Source organism: Jaculus jaculus, chromosome 13 (genome assembly GCF_020740685.1).
Source record: "Jaculus jaculus isolate mJacJac1 chromosome 13, mJacJac1.mat.Y.cur, whole genome shotgun sequence".
NCBI lineage: Eukaryota > Metazoa > Chordata > Mammalia > Rodentia > Dipodidae > Jaculus > Jaculus jaculus.
In genome coordinates, this window is record NC_059114.1 from 75392531 (window position 1) to 75415525 (window position 22995).

Genomic DNA, 22995 nt, shown 5'->3' on the forward strand with positions numbered 1-22995 from the left:
CTTCCAGTGTGGACTGAAGACCAGCGTGGACTGAAGACCAGCATCAATTGAAGACCCACGTGGATCAAAACCCAGTGGCTCCTCAGGAACCCTCCAGGCCTTCAGTGCTGGATCGGGACTGCTGAGGCATCCAGCCATGTGGACTGAGCAGCTACCCCGTTCCTGGAGTCTCAGGCCTGCACCTGCTATTGGGCTGCCATAAGCTAATCCAATAAGTTCCCTTTTAATATAATTCACTCTAGCAGTTCTGTTCCTCTAGAGAACCCTGACAAATACAGTGTACTTTTGTGTACTACAATGCATGACGTCATTACCACTGAAGTGTGTAAAGGGAAAAGTAAGTCTACCCACCAATATTCCATATGTATACTGATAGTGCAAACTCCCATCTTGTTTTATTCACCTAACACCCAGTGCAGTCTTCTTTTACCTATGATATCTCATTGATACACATTTGTTAACTTAATTAGTCTCCAGAATATTCTTGCCTCCCTTAAAAATCATCAAAGAAGGGACAGAGAGATTGCTCAGTGGCTAAGGAGCTTGCTTGCAAAGCCTGGTGGCCTAGGTTCGATTCCCCAGTACCCACATAAAGCTAGAGGCACAAAGTAGCACATGTGTCTGGAGTTTATTTGTAGTGGCAAGAGGCCTTGGGACATCTATTCTCTCTCTCTCCCTTCAAATAAATAAATAAACATATTTAAAAAATCAAATTATTTCCTACATGTATTGTGACTTTACATGCCATATATTTATTTAAAATTTTTTTGTCTTTGGACAATTAAAAAAAATTTTTGTTCATTTTTATTTATTTTAGAGTGACAGAGAGAGAGAGAGAGAAAGAGAGAGAGGGAGAGAGAAAGAATAGGTGCTCCAGGGCTTCCAGCCACTGCATATGAACTCCAGATGTGTGCACCCCCTTGTGCATCTGGCTAATGTGGGTCCTGGGGAATTGAGCCTCGAATCGGGGTCCTGAGGCTTCTCAGGCAAGCACTTAACTGCTAAGCCATCTCTCCAGCCCTCTTTGGACAATTTTATACACACACACATATATAGCAATTTGATCATATACACCCCCCCCTATTATCCTCTCTTGTCCCCTCTAAGTCTTGTTGACCTCTTGTTCTTTGCTTCATGTACTAGTGGACACCAGTGAAGAAAATGTATCCCCCCTGCTTCAATTATCATTTACTACAGGGAGCTCCTAAGGGAGCCCTGGGGACTCAACCCCTTGCCATATCTGTGACAGAATGGCCAGTGGCTCTGTCTTGTGCAGGTGACCACAGCTACTGTGCGTTCATGAGTACAATTTTATACATGAAGTCATTGTAGTGGTATTCTAATTACTTGGACTTATTAAAACTTCTTTCATTTTCTTTAGCACTGAGGCCATCTATGTAAGATGCTTAATACATTGTCTAGGGCAGAGGAGGTGATCAATGAAAGTTAATTTGGCGTATTAATACAGTTTTGCTCTTTTGCCACTCAGCTGCAAATCATTCTTTTCAAGCACGTGTCACAGTCAAGTCCATTTCCATCTTGCACACTTACTCTAAGTCGTGGAAGATGAAAACTGCAATGGGAAAGTGGTAAGGAGAGGATCATCACTCTCTCTTGGGATAGGAACACCAGCTCAAGTAATGCATTCGGTGGAGAGAAAGCAAGAATGGAAACAATAAACGTCCTGGATATTCTCCCCATTAAACAGGTAAAATTATTTCCCTTTTCTCCCTGTTCTGTATTTGAGGCTTTGCGTTTTATTTATAACATAAATCCTGTGCTCTTTCAGGAAGTGCGGCTCTCTGTTCTGAGCAATGGCGGCTAGAGACTATTTTTCATTCCCCGTGTAATGCGCTCCTGATGGCCAACTGCAAGCTTGCTTCCAGCTCACTTGCTCATGCCTTTCATAACTGCAACATGGAGCAGTATTTTACAACACTGGGAGCTTTAGCGTCATACATGGTGCTGTTTACTTGTATGGTCTATAAATATGCTGCCTGCACAGCTATTTCTTTAACTTAATTTTATAAAAATACAGCATGGCTGAGTTGGATTTCATGACTCTACTGTCAAACTTAAGCGTTCTTGCTGCTGACTGCTTATTCTGGAAGATGGATTGCATTTTATCAGTTATTTCAGAGGAGTCTGTTGTAATCAATTAATGCAAAAAAAATAAAATATCATAAGTGAGCGAATTGTCATAAAGCTTTGGGATCATAATGGTGAAAATGAGGTCCCTGGTGTTCAGTTATGGCAGCACACTGAATTCTTCAGGGTGCTCCTGGCTGGGAAGTTGAGGACCACCCCCCTTCTTGATCATAAGCTTTCACAGTTCTGATATTACATGCTGTAGAGGAGACTCCAAAAGCAGGATCTCTTGATACATCTGCATGATGGTACATTATCAGGTGTTACACAGATCCGTGGGTTAATTTAGGATCCGTGGGGGCCTGCCAGACAAGTCCTAACTGTGGTTTCAATGAATACCTGCATGAGATGGAGAAATCTCTTTCAATATCACCAAAAATGAAATTAAGTTTGACTTAAGGAAATAGATGAATTCAGGCTGGAGAGATGGCTTAGTCAAGGTGCTTGCTTTCAAAGCCAGAGGACCACGTTTGATTTCCCCAAGACCCATGTAAGCCAGATACACAAAGTGGCACATGCATCTGGAGGTCATTTGCAACAGCTGGAGACTCTGGTGTGCCCATTCTCTTTCTTCTTCTCTCTCTCTCCTTCTCTCTCTCTCCCTTTTTCTCTCTCTCTAAAGTAATGAAATTAAAATAAAAAAATTTAAATAAATTATTTCAAGGAAAGAAGTGATAAAGGTATATGATAAATATTTATACTCACTTCAGAAATTAATTCTTGCTTTCCCCCCAAATTCAGATATTTTTCTTCTTTAACTTAGAGGACCCCTTTACACCTATGTTGCTTGGTAGTTATTGTAGTCATCTTTCTGTTGCTGGGGTGAATTTCCAAACCAGGCATATTTATTGCAATTTACAGATCTAGGGGAAGTTCCATAACAGCAGAAGAAGCTGGTCCTCTTTACACAGATCCACACAGAGAAAAGTAACCAACACCCATCCCAAGCAAGTACACTCCAGGAACCCCAGGCAGAACTCAGACTGCTCTCTGCATGCCTTAGGCTGGAATTCTATACCTGTCCCCATAGGGCTGGACCCCAGGATTCTCTGACAGTGACACCTTCTCCAGCGAGGAGGTTGGAAAAATTCAAGTTACAACTTTAGTTTTTTAAATATTTTGTATTAATTTTTTTGTTTATGTGAAAGTGACAGAGAGGGAGAGAGAGCACACCAGGGCCTTCAGCCACTGCAAACCATCTCCAGATGCGTGTGCTCCCTTGTGCATCTGGCTAACATGAGCCCTGGGGAATCTAGCCTTGAACTGGGGTCCTTAGGCTTCACAGGCAATAGCTTAACTGGTCAGCCATCTCTCCAGCCTTCAAGTTACAACTTTAAATAAAACTCCTGAATCTATCGGGGTCATTCATTCCAGCTACCACAGTAGTAAATCCCAGTGCCCTTGAAGATGAAATACTAGTAGCTAGTCATTAGAAATGGCTTGAAAAAGTTATTTCATTCAGAACTCATGTCTGAATGAGTATGGAGTATCCAAACTACACATTCCATGTAGTGTCGAAGTCTTTGGGCTCAGGCCTCTCTTATTTTATATAAACACCATCTTTTGCTGTCAACTCTGGATAGACAATCACTTCACTGAGCTTTTGTCTAGTTCTGAAAAGGACAATCAAAAGACCAGTTGTAAAAGCTTGGTACCTTAGACCTTTGGATATTACAAGCCTCTTTTTTGTGAGTAGACATACTTTTTAACTGAACCTTTTCCTCTTGATATTCTATTCATGCGAAGTAAACCAATATGAGGTCTAAAAATATTGAGATAGAATATAAATAATGTTTAACTGTGATCTGATCTTTATACAGTAAATAATGAAAAATCCAATATGACAAATTAGAATGAATAGGTAGGAGACATAAAAAATATCTAAAATGCGTCATGGATTATTCATATCTGAGACAGAGATCTGTGTTGGGAAGGGAACTTATAAGTCATCTCAGAGACTACTGCATCTAATGCAGTGTCTGCATGGGTGACCAGTTGGCATGGCAGTGATAGATGGACTCACACGACTCGGTCTGGTGGTTCAGATGGAATTCACTTTGGCAGTGACTAAAAGTCTTTATGATCCAGTAATTGTTCAGCGACCTGGATGGAATGGATTGGTCTCCTTCCTGGTGAGTAGCTGTCCATATCACAAGACTAGAATATCACTGGCACTAATGGGCTTTCTGGTTGATAGTCTCTACAATGGGTCAAAGAGTTCAGAGGAAAGGTGACAAAATGCTCTGTCTTTTTGCATCATTGCCCATTTATTGAGCTCCTCGTGCCAGGCCATCTTATCGACTAGGTGGAGAGGAGGAAACCTTTCCTTATATAAACTCGAGTTAAGCCTATTTTAACTGTAGTGTCTTGAGTTCTCTTGATTACTTCTGTGATCAGATCTTGATACATGCTGAAATTAGCCTAACATTTTCACCCCTGGGGGACAAAAGAAAAATAGTGTTTGAAAGGAAAGAAAGATAGTTCTGAAAATAATGGAGTCAATATTTCCTCCCAATTTAATACAAGGTCCAGAACTAAAAGACTCACAGAGTTGGTGCCATGGTTTCTTAATAATTATTCCCTGCTGTGGTGAAGAGTTGGCTTAAGTGTTACAAAAGCACTCTTGTTTTATATAGAGCCAAGTGTGGGACGATCTTTCCTAGGTAGGAAGAAATAATATGATGATGTCTATCTTTACTATAAAATCTTCAAGTATAAAAATATAATTCAATCCCAATCAGCATCCAAAAGTTTATGTTGAAACTCGTAAGGAAAATAATTATCAATTATCAATAAAAATAATGGGTCTATATAACAATAGCAAAAGAGGAAAGGATTACTGTAAAAAGAGAAAAGGAAAAATAATACCAGCTCAATGGAACCCAATTAGACAGAAGTAAATCCGATCTGTGCTTGGTGGCTGAGGTAGGGCCCCAGTTGCTTTCCAGACATCATCAGGAACTATTGGATCTTCTGAGGAATGTCCCTGGCTGGATCTTGGGCTACAAATCTGAATTCTGGTTCGAATCATGGGAAGAAAAAATAGTGGTCTGAGCTGTTCCATTCCTGAAGGACTTACACAACGTTTTGCAAACTACCTCACCAGCAGGCAGACCGCGGCTGTTCTTCGTGGAGGAGTTTCTCAGTGGACTCTGCACATCTGTTGCAACTAAAAAAGAAAGTCCAAGGTCCTCCATCCTTTGATTACACTTTTGAATGGGAATCTAAATATGGTGCACATAATTGCCATCCTTTTCCTATACCCCTGGAGAGAGGGAAAGGTATGTATATGTAGGGGACTGAAGGCAGACCCTATTTTAAATTCCTGAATGCCTACAACCAGGGACACTGTCATCCCAAGGTTTTGAATGCCAAGTGGACAAGTTGACCTCAACATCTTGGCCTTTCTGTAACAATGTGCTTGCTGGATACAGGGAGCATATCACTAAGTTTTTCAACTACCTCTGTAAAGATTGCCTGTAAACGGGCTCATGCATGAGGATGACCTGGAAAGACATTCAGAAATGCAAAGCAATGATAGTTTATATAGCCAGAAACTTATGGGGCAGAACATTGTCTGCTGTTTTCAGTTCCACAGACCCAACCAGTCATGATGGGTTTGTACCCTTTATACCAGGTTTTGAAATCATCCTGTTTCACCACTTATCTGCATGTAAGCAGGCACTTCAGTATCGAAATGTTGTACGCTTAGTGGTCAAGTGAACAAGAGTTGCTCTGAATCCAGACTACATACTGCGAATGCAGGCTCCAAGTCCTGTTTATTGCTGATGAAATACAGACAGGATTGGCCAGAACAAAAATGTCAGCTCTTGCATGTTTCTTGGAAAGGTAGTTTCTGGTGGACTAGACACTGTGTGTCACAGTGCTGTGTGATGCTGAGGTAATGCTGACCATCAAACCAGGTGAACGTGGACCAACATACTTTGGCAATCCTCTAGGCTGCCGAGTGGCCATCACAACGCTTGATGTTTTAGAAAAAGAGAATCTTGCTACAAATGCAGACAATATGGGTTCTGTCCTGAGAAATAAGCTACAAAGCTGCCTTCTGATGTCCTGACTGCTACAAGAGGCAAAGGAAGACTCAACACCATAGTTATTGGAGAAGCCAAAGACTGTGTTGCATGCAAGGTGCGTCTGCGACTCCGAGGTAGTGGGCTTTTGGCGAAGCTGACCCCAGGCGGGATCGTTAGGTCTGTGCCTCTGCTCATGGCTGAGACAGGGTTTTGTACAGCTCTGCTGTAAATGGGGCGCATTTCTACTCTCAGGAGTTTTCAAAGACTTTTTTTTTGAATATAGATTTTGTTCAGGTGCTGCATATGGAGTGACGGTTACGAGCCTGTAGCTATCGCGCAGCACATCGAAGAGAGTGAATGATGTTGTTGTAGCTAACGCGTTTCTGTGTGTATACGTCCTAAGACGAAATGCATCTATCTGTATACAGACAAGCTCCAAATCCAGTCTTTCAGTACAATTTCCATATGTCTTTATATTTTATTTTTATTTATTTATGAGAGAGATATATTTACATGTGTGCTTTTTATAATTTATGTGCTGATATGAATGTTTTGTATTTGCAAGTTGTTTCTGAGACATTGTATATAAAACTTGATTGAACTTATACTTCAGTCTTCTTAATCATTGAGTACTAGGATGAACATATATAAAATACTAGTTTTAAGTAAACTTTGTGTTGGTTGGTGCCAGAGTATAGTCTGTAGATGACATGATTTTAAAGAATTCATTCCTGAGTTAAAACTTAATTGCTTCATTTAAATTTGTAAAAAAATGTTTATTTTCAGTATTTCCTTAAAGATGAAATAAAGCTTAGTTTTTCTTTTTTTCTAGAGTGTTCTGTAATTCCATGCTGGTCCTCCTAAGTGTGTCTTAATCTCCTATGACTATATTATAATTCCATCTCCTGTCAGGGTTCACTGGGTGTGTTTCAAGTTTGTCATTCTAAACAAAGTTGTGAATAGTTCATAAGTCAAAAAAAGAAAAGAAAACAAAACAAAACATACCAACAAAGGGACTTAGAATTGTTTTTATCTTTCTAATTTTTTTTTCTCTTTATTTGTATGTTTGTATGATGCATGATTTTGGGTTTGGGGCTCCCCTCAGGTCTATGGACTCCAACCTTCCAGTTCTTGTAGACTCCAAGAAGAGTAACTTATGAGTTATTAAGTTTATTTAGGGAGAAGTTATGAATTATGATGTTTATTGTAAGGGGGAATTAAGTTTCAGGGAGGAAGCTAGGTGAAAGACTCAAGCCAGAGGAGAATTATCCTCCTTGCTGGGCTGGGAAGGAAGAGGGGCAACATAGAGGATCTCTATCACAGAGAGATCTCCATGGGGAGAAGGGCTCTGCAGGCGCACGCACACGTGGAAGGCAAAGCCAGACAATGGAAAGATCCCCTTCACATAGAAGACCAGAGAAGAACTAGGGGACCGAGAGATCAAAGAAGAATCATGCACGCGACAGAGTGAGAAAGGAAAGTGCCCCAAACAAGACCCAGGGAGAAAGCAAGCGGGAAGGTACCATGGCCATGATAGGTCTCCTTGCTTCTCAGCCAGGCTGGAAAGGGGCGAGACAGACCAACACACCAGTGTTCAGGAAAAATTGCAGGAAGAACAGTTTTGCTCAAGTCGTTAGTCTCCGTCATACCATTCAGACATCCAATTGGGGTGAGCCTTGTTATCAGACTCCCGGTGTGTAAGGAGAAAGTTGATTGGTTCAAGGACCTGGGGGCGGGGGCAGGCCACCCAAGTGTGGAAGATTGGGGAAGAAGTAGGGGGCGCTGTTGTTGAAAAATCACTCGTAGTCATTTTGGGTGAGACTGGATCAGATGCAGAGTTCTAGCTTTGCCAGGGCAGCGCGAGTGGCATCTCCTTGCTCCCTCTTTGGGCTTGTGTCCCTGACTAAGTGCCCATACAATGCTGTCTTAATCCTGCTTCTCCTTTACCTATGTGGATTGCTGTGTGTGTGCATCATGCTTGCCACGGGGCACGTGTGAGTAGAGGTCCCAAGACACAGAGTGTTTTATCTCTAATTTCACCTTCTTTTGGGGCGAAGGCTCTCTTGCTTCTTGTGTCCTTCTGGATCCGGCTGGTTCCATTTCCTGCTGCAGTTGGGGTTACAGGCATGTTCACCACTTTGTGGTTTTGGGGGAGGCTGAAACTCATGTTGGCAGACTTGCAAGCCTTTCACAACTAAGCTATCTCCCTAGTCCCGAGACTTAGCATTAAAAAAAAAAAAATTGTTCAAAAGACAGGATCATCCTGCGTCTACCTCCCTACATATTGATATGCACCACCACATGTGGGTTTTGCAGTGCTTAAGCCTGCGAGGCAAGCTCTCCGCCAACTTAGCTACGTCTCTAGCCAACTCAGGATTTTGTAGGCAACATATCTGTAATCAACCCATGGGGTTTGCAGCTGGACATTTGGAAACATGGAGTTAGACTTTTCCTTCATACCATATCCAAAGACCAGTGAAAGATAGATAAAAATTCCAAATATGAAAAACATTTTTCATTTTTATTTATTTATTTATTTTTGAAGAAATGTAAGCAGGACTCACTGGCAGACTGAGTGCATTTGGATTCTCAATGCTGTGAAAGACAGCAAATACAAAGTTAAAACACAAACAGTTAATGTAAAAATACTTGTATAACATAAAATGCGTTTGCCACATATTCATGATGTTCAAGGTGTCTCTAATACAGTAAGGAAAAATATTAGAAAAAACTACAGATAGCTGATAAGCAGATAAAATTGCTCTAGGTTCTATTCCTAATTAAAGAAATAGAAGTTAAAATAGGAACTTTTTTGATAGGGATAAAACAAAGAAAATGGAAAACATTCTGGTCTGTGCTGTACTAGGCTGTTCTATGACAGGAAAATAAAATAGCCCTCTCGTCTCTTGTAGCATTGAATTGAATTTGTAAGGCCTTTGGGAATTAGCTTGGTAATAGCTATTAAAAATTTAAATATATACTTCCTATAGCCTAGAAATAATCATTTTAAACATTGTACTTATAGTTGTGATTCAAAGGCACATCTTTGGTATGATCATAAACACAAATGCCCATTAATTAAAAAAATGGTAATATAACATCAGCAAGAATGGAGTTATATGTAATCACGAGAAAAAAAGTATTTGGACTATCTTGCTGAGTGTGAACATGTGTAGTTGAATACAGTTCTTTATTATTTGTGTGTGTGTCTTTTTTCTCTCTGGGGCCAGGAAAATCTTGAGAAATATATGACCAAATTATTCAATGGAGCTAAAAACTGATAGTTGAAAGGGTGAGGAGAAAGGACTTAAAAGATAATGGTCTTGGGCTAGAGAGATGGCTTAGCGGTTAGGCGCTTGCCTGTAAAGCCTAAGGACCCCGGTTCGAGGCTTGGTTCCCCAGGTCCCACGTTAGCCAGATGCACAGGGGGCCGCACGCGTCTGGAGTTCGTTTGCAGAGGCTGGAAGCCCTGGCGTGCCCATTCTCTCTCCCTCCCTCTATCTGTCTTTCTCTCTGTGTCTGTCGCTCTCAAATAAATAAATAAATAATTTAAAAAAAAAAGATAATGGTCTTACTTTAAAAATGACCCTGAATGGAGTGGGCTATGGATATTTTTCTGGACTTACAAGTTGAGGCTTCTCAGTAATAGGTTTGTGTCCACACAGCTATGCCCCTTGCATCCTCTTGCCACTGTCCACTGGTCTAATGAGGCTAGGGAGGAGTTGATTATCACCAGGGCAGCCTACTCTCTCAAGTGCAGTTCAGACTCCACCTTTGTGAGTGTCCAGAGCACCAGGAGACTTGTGAAGTGTGGCCATGCTGGGATGCACCTAAAAGGAAAGTGTGATCATTTGGTGCCTGCTAGGACAATGTTTGCCCTCCTGTTGCTAATGTTAATTTCAGAGGGATTTGCCTTTGGTTCCTTCTCTTGTTAACGTGTATTTCTGAACATAAAATAACTCTCAGTCAGTATCAGCTCTGTGACATGACTGTCAATTTGAAAAAAATGAAAAACAGTAGGTTTGGAAATTTGTTTTTATAATTTGGGAAGGCTTCAAGTATGAATAACATCACTTCATTTTTCTTACACTTCTCTAGATTTCAAGTTTCTTCTTAAATAATTTTAGTACTTTATGTTGTTAAACTGGAATTTGAATCAAAGAGAGAATTTCTGCCCCCCCCCCAAACAAAGAGGTGGCAAAATGAAGTGTGGAAAAAATTTCTAATTACTAAAATGCAAACTTATGCTTCCTAGTTATGTGTTTATAACATAGCATGAAAATCTGTCTCTGATTTCCTAGGGTAAGGAATTAGTTTTTAAAGTTCAAAAGCTATTCTGGGGCTGGAGAGATGGTTTAGCGGTTAAGTACTTGCCTGTGAAGCCTCAGGACCCTGGTTCGAGGCTCAACTCCCCAGAACCCATGTTAGCCAGATGCACAAGAGGGCACATGTGTCTGGAGTTTGTTTGCAGTGGCTGGAGGCCATGGCACTCCCATTCTCTCTTTCTCTCTCTCTCTGCTTCTTTTTCTCTCTGTCTGTCACTCTCAAATAAATAAAAATGAACAAAAAAATAAAAAAAAAGCTATTCTGATTCTTGTCCTGTTTCTAAGGTTTTTTTTTTTTTTTTTGAGGTAGAGTGTTGCTCTAGCCCAGGCTGTCCTGGAATTCACTATGTAGTCTTGGACTAGCCTCAAACTCACAGTGATCCTCCTACCTCTGCCTCCCAAATGCTGGGACTAAAGGCGTGCGCCACCATGCCTAGCTCCTGTTTCTTGCATATAACTTTTGCACAGTTGTAGGCTTTTAAAAAGTTTGATTTTTTTTTGTAGCATACACCGAACTAGACATTAACATTTCAACACAAAATATCTATCACATTGGAAATACTTCATTGTTAGATTGCATGTGAACTTCTGTTTTTTTGTAGTCGTTTGCTCTGAGAAAGACTGTTGCTCTTGTATGGAGAAATCATAAGTAAAATCTTAATTTAAGGGATTAGTGATGGTGAGTGAATGTGGTATTTGCCCAAGACTAAGCTAGTAATGAAGGTTCAAAGAAAAGGAATTATGAAAATTGGTTTCTCCAACTGTTACTTTTGACTTGCCAATCTGTTTCTCAAAATTGTTTAATTTTTTAATCCATTAGTACTCCTGGCCTTCATAAAATGAAATGAAATGCCCCTGACTTTCTCTGCAATCCAGTGGCACTTCTTTCCACATGACAGCAGTGGAAAATGGTAAAAGACAGTACACACTCATGCCTGGACGAGTCTTTAAAAGGCCCTCTTATTATGTAAGGGACAAGAGACAAAAAAATCATAAGAAAAAAAATTACCCTTACAGAAATAATATTGTTGATCTTTCTTTAATCCTATGGAGACAAAGACTGCTCTCCAGTGTCAAGCTTTCACTAGTCTTTGTCTAAAAGAGGTGTTATATACATCAAATTCTCCCTAAATTAATAATGTTTTTCCCATTTCAACTATGCTGATTTCACTCTCTGTTGGAGAATCTGTTCTTCTTTTTCAGAAGGCAGAGAGATAGGAGGAAATAAACCACCCCTTGTATTCCGGCCAAGGCCCCGGTGAAACCATAGAGGAATTAGAGAGACGAGCAAGAGTGTTGCTTCCATGGTGAACCTGATAATCAGCACCAGGGTATAGGAGACAGATCCTGAGGATACTCAACACCTACCAAAGCAGAGATCAAGAGGCTCCTAAGAGCTCATTACTGAATTAGACTTAAAACTCACCCACCACAGATCAGGGCAATTTGCTGAAGAGGGGGTGGAATGGTGGTCAGAGCCACAGTTGAGACATCATATCCACAGGCATTGCATCCCCCAGAAAACTGACTGCTGCTCCCACAACACATAACCCACAACCCCATGAGGAATACCTGTAACCTCGCTAAGGAGGATCTACAGTGGAATGGGGACAGGGACAAGGGAAAAGAGGGTACCAGCACATGATGTATCCATACAAAATATATTGTTAATAATAAAAAAAAGGCAAAAACAGACATAAAGCATTTAATAAAAATAAGCTAAAAAAATCAAGATATGCTTCAGAATACATGATCACAGAAGTGGACATTTGCATAAGAACTTTATTTATGGGAGTGGAAAATCAGCACTGAGAAGTGTACACTTAGAAGATAAGCTCATGAAATTTAAGGGTGGTTGTTTGCATTCTAGGCAGGAAGGTCCTTACGTCAACTGGGGAAGTATGACAGTCCTTTTGGCTAGAAATCAAGAGTATAAAAAGGCACAAAAGTGTTGAACTAATATTAAAGAGTTACCACTGAGTGGACTTGGGATAAAAATGATTTATACGGGATGTAGAAGTGAAATTATGCAGACATTATTATAAGTGAAAAGCAACGTGATATATAATGGAGCGCGGCGTGGCATTTAGATCCAGGCCGAGGGGATGTGCGTGCAGGACAGCTCAGTGACAAGTGGGGGCTGCGCTAAGTGACTCATTATGGAGTGGCTGTGGTGACAGTCACTCGTGCACGGGGCGGGTGGGGGGCAGCCTTGTGCTAACCTGGGTTTGCATAGTACCAGGGGAGGCTCAGGGCTTTAAGAGTTTGGAATGTACCCAGCCAGAACCAAGAAGTGGCTCAGTGTGTGGCGTGGTCAGACAAAAGCAAAGACACACCCAGGCCACATTCCTGCCTGGGTTTCTGCTGCCTTGTTTCCCTGTTTATTGGCCAGGAAATGCCTGTCAGCTTAACTTAGAACTCTTATTTTTCATTACAGCTAATATTGGGTAAAAAAAAAAAATTTGACAAGATAAAATTATCTTATTGACAGCTATCAGTATAATGAATCCTGCTTAAACTTCTTTGAATTACAAGAAATTGAGGCCATCGGTAAGTTGAAATGAAGTTTTAATTGTGTGGAATTGTTAGCTTGAATTCCAATCTCAGACACTGATGCAATTAACTTGGGAGAACTATAGCAATTCAAATGTGGTAATTCAGATATATTTAACGGGTTTTCACAAATGGTTAGAATTTTAGAGAAAAATACCTTTTTCTTTTGCAAACAACACACACATGAGACAAAACCATGTAGAAATACAGATTGAATTTTACATTTTATGAGACAGTATAAATTTCCTCAGAAGAAAGGAAAAATTAACTTCTCAGGTGATCTAATAACATTTCAATAGAAATAAGTGAATTTATAGTCAAGTTCCTGAGACTCAGTTCAAAATTAAAATAAATTTTGTGTTTATGTAAAAATAGGGCCACTGTTAAATTTTTCTTTTTATTCTCATTGTTTAAAATTCAAGACAACAGCTCTAGGAAAATTTCCTTTAGATTGGCTTTTCTGAAAAATTGGGATCCTGTGTAATTTATTTATTTGAGAGTGATAGACAGAGAAAGAGGCAAACAGAGAAAGAAGGAGAATGGCCGTGCCAGGGCCTCCAGCCACTGCAAATGAACTCCAGATGCATGCACTCCCTTGTGCATCTGGCTAACTTGGGGTCTTGGGGAATTGAGCCTTGAACCAGGGTCCTTAGGCTTCACAGGCAAGCACTTGACTGCTAAGCCACAGATATATATATATATATTTTTTTTTTTTTTTAATATCTTTCTTATGAAGCTTTATTCAGAACCTCTAATATTTATAAGAAGCCATGATGTTCTTTACTAGGTGGATGGGTAAATAAACTTGGTAGGTCTGTATAAATGACCTTGTTTCATGATGGAATGAGCTATCAAGCTGCGACAATACGAAGAGATCTGAAATGCATGCGGCTGCATGAAAGAAGGCATGCTGGGAAGGCTCTATAAATGCACAATTCCAACCGTGTCCCACCTTGAGGAAAGCATGTGTGGGGAGAAAGATATCAGGGATTAGGAAGAGGTCAGGAGAGCAAGGTGGATTCAGGGTGTATCTGTGAGAGTGAGCTGTTCTGTGTGATCCTGCAATGGTAGAAACGGTACCTGATATGCAGTTGGCCCAATCCTTAGAACACACAACAGTATGAGTCCTGGTGTATGTGCACTTTGAACTTTACTCAGTGCTAATGTACCAAAACTGACTCATCAGATGTGACAAATTTATCACACGAATACAAGCTATTAATAGGGGAACTGCTTTGGTGTGGGGTTGTGTGTGGGAACTCTTATTCTGTTTAATTTTTCTATAAACCAAAAACTCTCTAGGGGAGAAAGAATGTCTGTTCTTCCATTACTATTTTTGTGGCTGAGCTTCCTGCAGCAACAGACATGCTAAAGAAAAAAATAATAATAAAATTATTTAATATAACTTTCACATGGCACAGAAGTTTTTGAAAGTGAAGAGCCAAAATAATCTGGGAAAACTATGCCTTTATGGATCATGATGCAGAAATATGATTGGAGGATAAAAGGGTCCTCTGCAAAAAAAAATAATAATAAATAATTAAATAGTGCTTTCAGCTTCTTCTCTGGGTATGTAATGTCATTTTTTTTTTCTGCTGAGTGTGGGATGGCTCCCCCTCAACTGCAGGGTTTAGGTCCAACTTTTGAGAAAGATCAGAGATTTCTTTTATGATGTGCTTGTATTTTTGAATGTCAAGGTGCCACATTCTAGGGCAGCTTGTCCTGAACTACATCAGCTACCCTTAAAAATAGTCTAGTAATTAAACAAAAAAAGACTTTTACAGTTAGGGATTTTAATAGAAACTTTTAATCCAGAAGGCTAAGACTATTTTGAGTGGGAAGCCTGGGGCACTACAGTGGAAAAGGGAAGTGACACGCCTTTGTAGATTTCATTGGTGTTGTCACATGCTGCACCATGACCCCCTGGTCATTTCAGAGTGGACCCCCAATAGCATATTATCAACGGACATCATAGCCATTTTAGGTTATTCAGGGTAGTTGGTGATATTTGTACAACAACAAAATGGCTCAAGAATTACATTTCTTAGGAGACATGCTGTCATCACAGATGTATATGTATATATGTGCAAATGATCACACACTTAAGTGGGGTTACATCCTGCTACTCTTGCTCATCATAACCAGAAACATCACGTTCTGTCAAAATCTTCTTTATTTATTTGCAAGCAGAGAGATAGGGAGGGGACAGACAGAGCGAATGGGTGCGGCAGGGACTCTAACCACTGCAAACAAACTCCAGACTCATGTGCCCCTTCTGCATTTGGCTTATGTGGGTTGTGGGGAATCAAATCTGGGTCCTTTGGCTTCATAGGCAAGCGCCTTAACTGATAAGCCATCTCTCCAACTCATATCACAAGTTTTAAATGAATTTAATAATAAATGTCATAGGTTACTGTGATTGCCCACTTGTCAGTATTTAGAATCAGCTTGAGAACAAATTTCTGGTCATGTCTGTGAGGGATGTTCTAAATTAGATTAGTTGAAATGGCACAACTCACTCTAACTGGAGGGTGGCACCAGACTATGGGTGGGTTCCTACACTGTATAAAAAGGAGAAAGCTCTCTCTATATCTATCTATCTGTTGCTTTCTCTCTCTCTCTCTCACTCTTTCTCAAATAAATAAAATAAAATAAGGGCTGGAGAGATGGCTTAGCAGTAAGGTGCTTGCCTATGAAACCTAGGGACCTCGGTTCAATTCCCTAGGACCTATGTAAGCCAGATGCACTTGGTGGCACATGTGTCTGGATTTCTTTTGCAGTGGCTGGATGCCCTGGTGTGCCCAGTCATCTTATCTGCCTCTTTCTCTCTCTCTCTTAAATAAAAAAAAAATACTAAAAAAATTTTTTTGTTTATCTTATATTTTATTTGTTTGAAGGTGACAGACAGGAGAGAGAGAGAGAGAGAGAGAGAGAGAGAGGGAGGGAGGGAGAGAGAGAGAGGATGGGCGCTCCAGGGCTTCCAGTCACTGCAAACGAACTCCAGACGCATGTGCCCCCTTGTGCACCTGGCTGACGAGGGTCCTGGGGAATCGAGTCTCAACCCGGGGTCCTTAGGCTTCAAAGGCAAGCCATCTCTCCAGCCTGTATATTTTGTTTTTAAAGGAGAAAGCTAGCTGAGCATTCAGCATTCACTGCCCACTACTTTTCCCTGCTGATGTGGTGATGGGACACCAGCTTCCTGCACATGCTGTGCTTTTCCCACCCTAATGGACTTCCCCTCGAAATGGTAAACTAAAAATAAACTTTTTCCTACATTAAGCTGCTTCTGGTTCTTTTGTCCCAGCAATGAGGAAGTGACTGAAACAGTTAGCAACACAGTGTGTGTTATTTTCCCTTGTAACTGTGTGGCTGACTGGGAGCCCCCACCTGTGGCTGCTCCCCAACATGGGGGGAGATTACTGGATCCTGCATTGCCATCTCGGCAGATTTGAAGCATGGTCAATCCTCCATGTGCATCATTGTTATGCTATTGTAAAGTCGAAATGTTAGAAGTTGAACCACTTAAAGTCAGAGACTGCATGTATTATGTGGGTATACTAATGGGTATAGTAATAGATATTCATATAATTTCATGTCCTGGTATGTAATCTTACATTTATGTATTAATGCAACCATTGTCTGGATTAGTTTTCAAAGTGAGCCATTTTATTCCTATGGTCTCCTCTATGATGTTTCCATCATTGAAGACAATACTTATATTCCTTCAAGTCCGTTTAGATAGTGAGAAGTTTTTTTTTTTAAAATATTTAATTAATTTATTTATTTGAGGGAGAGATAGAGACAGATAGAGAATGGGTGTGCCAGGGCCTCCAGCGACTGCAAATGAACTCTACCTTGTGCATCTGGCTTTATGTGGGCACTGGGAAACTGAATGTGGGTCTTTTGGCTTTGCAAGCAAACTGTTATGCCATCTCTCCAGCCTGAGAAATTATGTGTTTAAAGAAGAGTAGAAGCTGGGCATGGTGGCGCACGCTTTTAGTCCCAGAACTCGGGAGGCAGAGGTAAGAGGATCATGAATTCAAGGCCACCCTGAGACTATATAGTGAATTCCAGGTCAGCCTGGACTAGAGTGAGACCCTACCTCAAACAACAACAACAACAACAAAAACAAAAATCCCAAGAAGAATAGAAAAAGATAGAAGTAAAACTTCCCCATGCCACCATCTTTGCATGGTTTAAGAACTTTCATATTTATAGATGAATAAGATAAAGCATGATATATACACACAGAACACACATTCGTATGTATTCACATGTATGTGTGCATTTCTTCATGTATTTTTTTTTCTCTTAAATATTCCAAAACCAAAAGAATCATCAAAGAACTCACCATTTCCTTTATGGAAAACAATCAGCCTCTTTGATTTTCCCCTCCCCTTTGAGTTCTGCAGTAAATAAATACTCTATAAATGACAGTAAGAATATATGTAGCTTGTTTCTATACATTGACAAATCAAAGCCTTTATGGCCATGAGGGAGAGAACTACTCTTTTGCAGGGAGTAGCTGTGTTCTGAGCTTTTCTTTTGATCTTTGGGGACAATCCTGCACATTAATTTCTTTAACAAGGTGCTTTCCACAGAAGAAAACAATGGTCACGAAGCTGTGCTTTCTCTGGGGTATGGAAAAGGCAGCGTAGGGAAGTGAATTTTTTCATGCATAAGTGTGATGGTTAATACTGTCAACTTGACAGGATCTTGAACCACTTAGGAGACAAATCTTTGATGCCTGTGAAGGTTAATTGAGGTGGAAACACCAACTCTAACTGTGGGTGTCACCTTTCTGAATGGGCTGGGGTCCTGGACTGAATAAGAAGTTGAGATTGACCTGAACCTTCAGCATTCATAGTGCTTTCTGACTGTAGACACAATGTGACCAGCAGCCTCAAACCTCTGCTATTATGACTTTCTTGCCAGGCTAGACTTAAACTGTGAGCCGAAGTGGAGCCCGTCTTCTTTGTGTGCTCTTCTGAAGTACTTGTCCCAGCAACAGGAATGTGAGTAATTCAATAATCTTCATAGTAAAGGGAAGAGAGAAAGCTGGGGAATTTTTGAAACAACTTCGTTAAACTCAATAAAAAGTATAGAAAGATTGGTATGGTTGTTGTAACAATGTTTACAGAGGAATATGGCTTTCCTATTTTTTAACCATTGCAAGGCAGTTTTGAATCTTAATTTACATGTTATCTCATGAGCAAGTCCTTCTGAATTTGATGTGAGCGCTACCCGACTCTCATTTTGGCCTTCATTGCGTCCTACTCATTGGCTTCATAAGACTTTACTACTGTAAAAATAGTTGCTTACTTTTCTAATTATTTTCTATGGTCAGTGCCTTTGCTCCTGGAGGCCCTGAGTGATTACTCACCTCTGTGTTTCCAGCCCTCTGAACAGTGCCTGACAGAGAGCAGGCGGTTGGCACAGAGACACAGATGTTTTGGATGAACGAATGTATGAAAGTGAGGGTGCATAACATCAGCAACAGAAGAACGTCTGGACTTTCCAGCCTAAATATCAGCCCCGTCCTGCTCTGCCACCTCATAGATATGGGATCCTGAGCAAGTCATTATGAACTTTTGATCATTGGTCTCCTTAATAAATGGGCAGGGTAACAGTAGTTCTTATCTTGTAGGTTTGTTCTGGGGAGTAAAACACATTTATGTATACGAAACAGTTAGATCAGGTCATTTTCTTAGTGGGGACTCAATAGATGTTTTGTAAACACTATTTTACCATTTATTCAAAACACATTTGCATATATGAGGTGTCAATCATGACTAATATGATTAGACACAAAAATATAGAGTTTTTTTTTTGTTGTTGTTTTTTTAAGGTAGGGTTTCACTCTAGCCCAGGCTAACCTGGAATGCACTATGTAGTCTCAGGATGGCCTTGAACTCATGATGATCCTCCTACCTCTGCCTTACGAGTGCTGGGATTAAAGGCATGAACCACCATGCCTGGAAAAAATATAGAATTTGAAAATAGGCACAACTTATTTTTAAAAGTTGTGATAGATCCATGTACAAGAGTAAACATCTTTCTATACTTACATGCAGAGGTTAGTATAGAACAGTATGGTCACCTCAGTTTTGCTTTGAGATTTATAATTATGGTTCCATGTAATAGTATATTTGGATTTAATAACAATATCACTCTATATAAGATGAAACTGATTCAGAAATGTTAAGTGAAACTCAAGTTTACATATGGACCAAGGTTTGACTTTAATATTCATACTGACTTTTAGACCTAAAGTTCTTTTTCTTCTGTAATATTATAGCCTATAGAGTTCTTAGGTTGGAACTTCACAGGTCATCTGTTCATCTTTTGGAAGATACATCCCTCACCAATCATGTGCATAGCACGATCCACCTCTCCTTTAATTTGAGCTTGAGGTTATAATTTATATCAGTATATGTAATTTTAGAAACTCAGAAGGCACCATGGTGCTGAGAAGAAGTGACAAAGGAGTGCTCAGCACTGAAATATCTCAATCACAGCTTCCATGCTCAGGGTCCATTGTGGAAGAAGTGGCGGAAAGAATGTAAGAGCCAAAGGAAGGGTTGGACTTCTTACAACGAGCTCCCTCCAGACACAAAATGGCCTGGATGTCCATGACCTCACAGTGCCTGACATTAACTACACAAGACCATCATAAGAGGAGGAAAAGATCATGACATCAAAAGAAAAGAGAGACTGATTGAGAGGGGCATGGATATTATGGAGAGTGGAGTTTCAAAGAGGAAAGTGGGGGGGGGGAGGGAGGAAATTATCATGGGATATTGTTTACAATCATGGAAGTTGTCAATAAAAAATACAAAAAAGTATAACATTGTGTGCAATTTAAAATACATTTATTTCAATAAAAGCATGCCTATATTTCATTGATTAAAGGATAATGCATCCTCTAGAACAATGCTTCTTAAAACTTTATGTCAGGACTGGTGAGAGGGCTCAATGGGGAAAAGTGTTTGCCACAAGCACAAGCCCCTGAGAGGGCCTGAAACCATCTGAGTTCAGTTCCCCAGGACCAATGTAAACTATGTGCATGGCATGCCTGTAAAGCCAGTCCTATAGGAGCACCATTCAGAGAGATGCCATCTCAAGGAAATGCATGGATGAATGATAGAATGATAGATGAATGATACCTGAGCTTCTCCTCTGGCCTCTACAAGGACACATCTGCACACATGAGTGCATAGCACATGTATACACACACACACACACACACACACACACACACACACACACACACACCATATACTACACAGGCAAAAACATCCCCAGAAAACTTCATGTTCATACAAATCTATTGTAAATTTTGTTAAAATGCAGACTCTGAAGTCTGGGATGGGACTTGAGGGTTTTGTATTTTAACCATATCCCACCAATACTAATAGTGATGTTCCATGGATTATAACTGAGTAGCAATGATAATATTTACTGTCTTACACTGGAGAAATGGTTTAGCCATTAAGACACTTGCCTGCAAAGCCAAAGGACCCGGGTTCAATTCCCTAGGATGCAGGGTAAAGCCAGATGTACAAGGTGGCACATGCATCTGGAGTTTGTTTGCAGCAGCTTGATGCCCTGATGCACCCATTCTCTCTCTCTCTCTCTCAAATAAATAAGTAAAAAATACAATATATTTTTCAAAGATTTATTTTATCATTTGTTCATATATTTGTATATGGACATGTATGTGGGTGTGTAACGACCTTGTTGTATCAGCTCCTTATTGCTAGGATGAACATCCAACCTGACACAGTTAACAGGAGGAAGAGGATTGTTTCAGATTTGAAATCCAGGGGGGAACTCTGTCAGTGGTGGAAGATGCTTACTTCCATAGACCTAAGTAGAGAACTCACCAGTAGCCAGCCCCAGCAGCAAGCACAAACCATCAGAACTCAAACTACTTTCCCCAAGCCTTTGGAATGTAATGGAAATCTTCCCCCAGACACACCCTGGGGCTGGACTCAGCTCCATCCTAGTGACATGACATCTCATCCAGCTGAGCTCCCGGATACCCATCACAAGCTTATGTTTTAATAAAACATCGCTGTCTATGGGGCCATACATTTATATTATCACATTCAAACTAACACAAGCCTGCTGGATGTATTAGAAATAATGGAGAAATGACCAAGGAATTAATCAGAAACGAATTCAACAATAAAACTGCATTCTTCAGACATACTTAGAATGGTAGAGAGAAGAGAAAGAGAAGGAAAAAAGTGTGAAACTGGTTTCAACCTTTTCTCTCAAGGTCAGCAAACCTTTGAATGTCTCCACCCACACATTTCACAAACTCCTAGACCTCAGCCGGTTCTACCTCAGCTAATTATCTTCCTGAAAGAATTTACTATTTCTCTTGCAATTCCAATCTCAAAAGCAAAGTCAGAGACCTGACATTCAGCCTATTCTTCACTATCACATTCTCTTCCATATTTAATCATTACAAATACCAGTGTACCCTATGTCTTGTCAATATCCGCTGCATCTTATTCAGTGTAGGCCTTCGTTTTCTCATTCATGGACTGTTAATTTTTTTAAAAATTGCTATTTATACCTATGTAGTTGTCCTGCTCTATTTTACAACACTGTTTCTAGAGTGAGCTTTATCAGAGCTGTGAAGGGTCTAAGACTGTATCCTACTGGTCAAGTTACAAGTTAGGGTTCCTCGGTGTCAAACAGGTGAAAAGGCACGCGACTCCTGGGTCAGAAGTAAGTGCTACTTTATAAATTAGTATCTAAATTACTAAATCTTCACCTGTCTGTTTCCCAAACACTTCCTACATTGTGTGCATACAAGGTGATGAGCATACACACTGGGAAATACCAACCATTTACAATGAGGAATAAGCTATCCTAGTTATTGCTACAGTAGAGACATTATCTTTGCCATACTGGATTTTAGTTCATTTGGGCCAATACAAAAAGAATACTGCAGACTAAGTGGCTTATTAATAATAGGACCTTATTATTACAATGGCAGAAAAACCCAAGGCCAAGACAGTGCCTGATTAACCTGGTGTTGGGTAAGGTACCATTTACCTGTTCATAGACAAGTATCCTTCATTTCTCTCTCACATTGTGAGAGGGGCCAATAATCTTCCTTGGTCTACTTCTATGGATGTGCACATGCAATTTATGAGAACTCTTCCTCACAAGCCAATCAACTCCTGAAGGCCCCACCTCTTTGTGTTATCATCTTGATAGTTACTATTTGTTGCAGTCAGGTTCTCGTTGCTGGCAGAAAACACCCATCCAAGAGTAGCTTGTGGGAGGAAAGAGTTTATTTTGGCTTATGGACTTGAGGGCAGAGGAAAACAAAGGCATGAGCAGCGGGTTGACATCACCTCCTGACCAACATCATGTAGACAGCAGCAACAGGAGAGTGCCAAACACTGGAAAGCTGGAAAGGGGAAGCTGGCTATAACATCCACAAGGCTGCCCCCAACAATACACTGCCTCCAGGAGGCTTCAATTGTCAAGTTGTCACCAACTGGGACCTATGCATTCATAACATGTAAGTTTATGGGGTCATCTGAATCAAACAACCACACTATTTCAACATGGCTTTTGTGGGGACACAACTATTCAGAGCACAACATGTTGGATAGCAAACACACCTGCCTCTTGCTCCGGAGAGAGATATTATCTCTGTTCTCCATGGACGTTTACCTGGCAAACATCCTTGAAAAGATCATGCAGAAGACAAGTATCAATGTCTCTGCTCCTATCATGTGTACAAATATAACAGGCCTGAGGACAATCTTTTACAACAAAATGTAAATCCTTTTATACTGTTTAGCTTGCAGACTTTTCCATGGATATGGTGCAGTGCTTAACCATGTGAATCAACTTGTCCAGGAGAAAAGATGCCCAGACAAATGGATACACATTATTTCAGGTGT

At 40.4% G+C, this 22995-nt stretch overlaps 1 pseudogene; it reads left to right on the plus strand.

The window, feature by feature from the left end:
• Positions 1-297: 297 nt before the first annotated feature.
• On the plus strand, positions 298-6543 carry LOC101602962 (annotated as a pseudogene).
• Positions 6544-22995: the final 16452 nt, after the last annotated feature.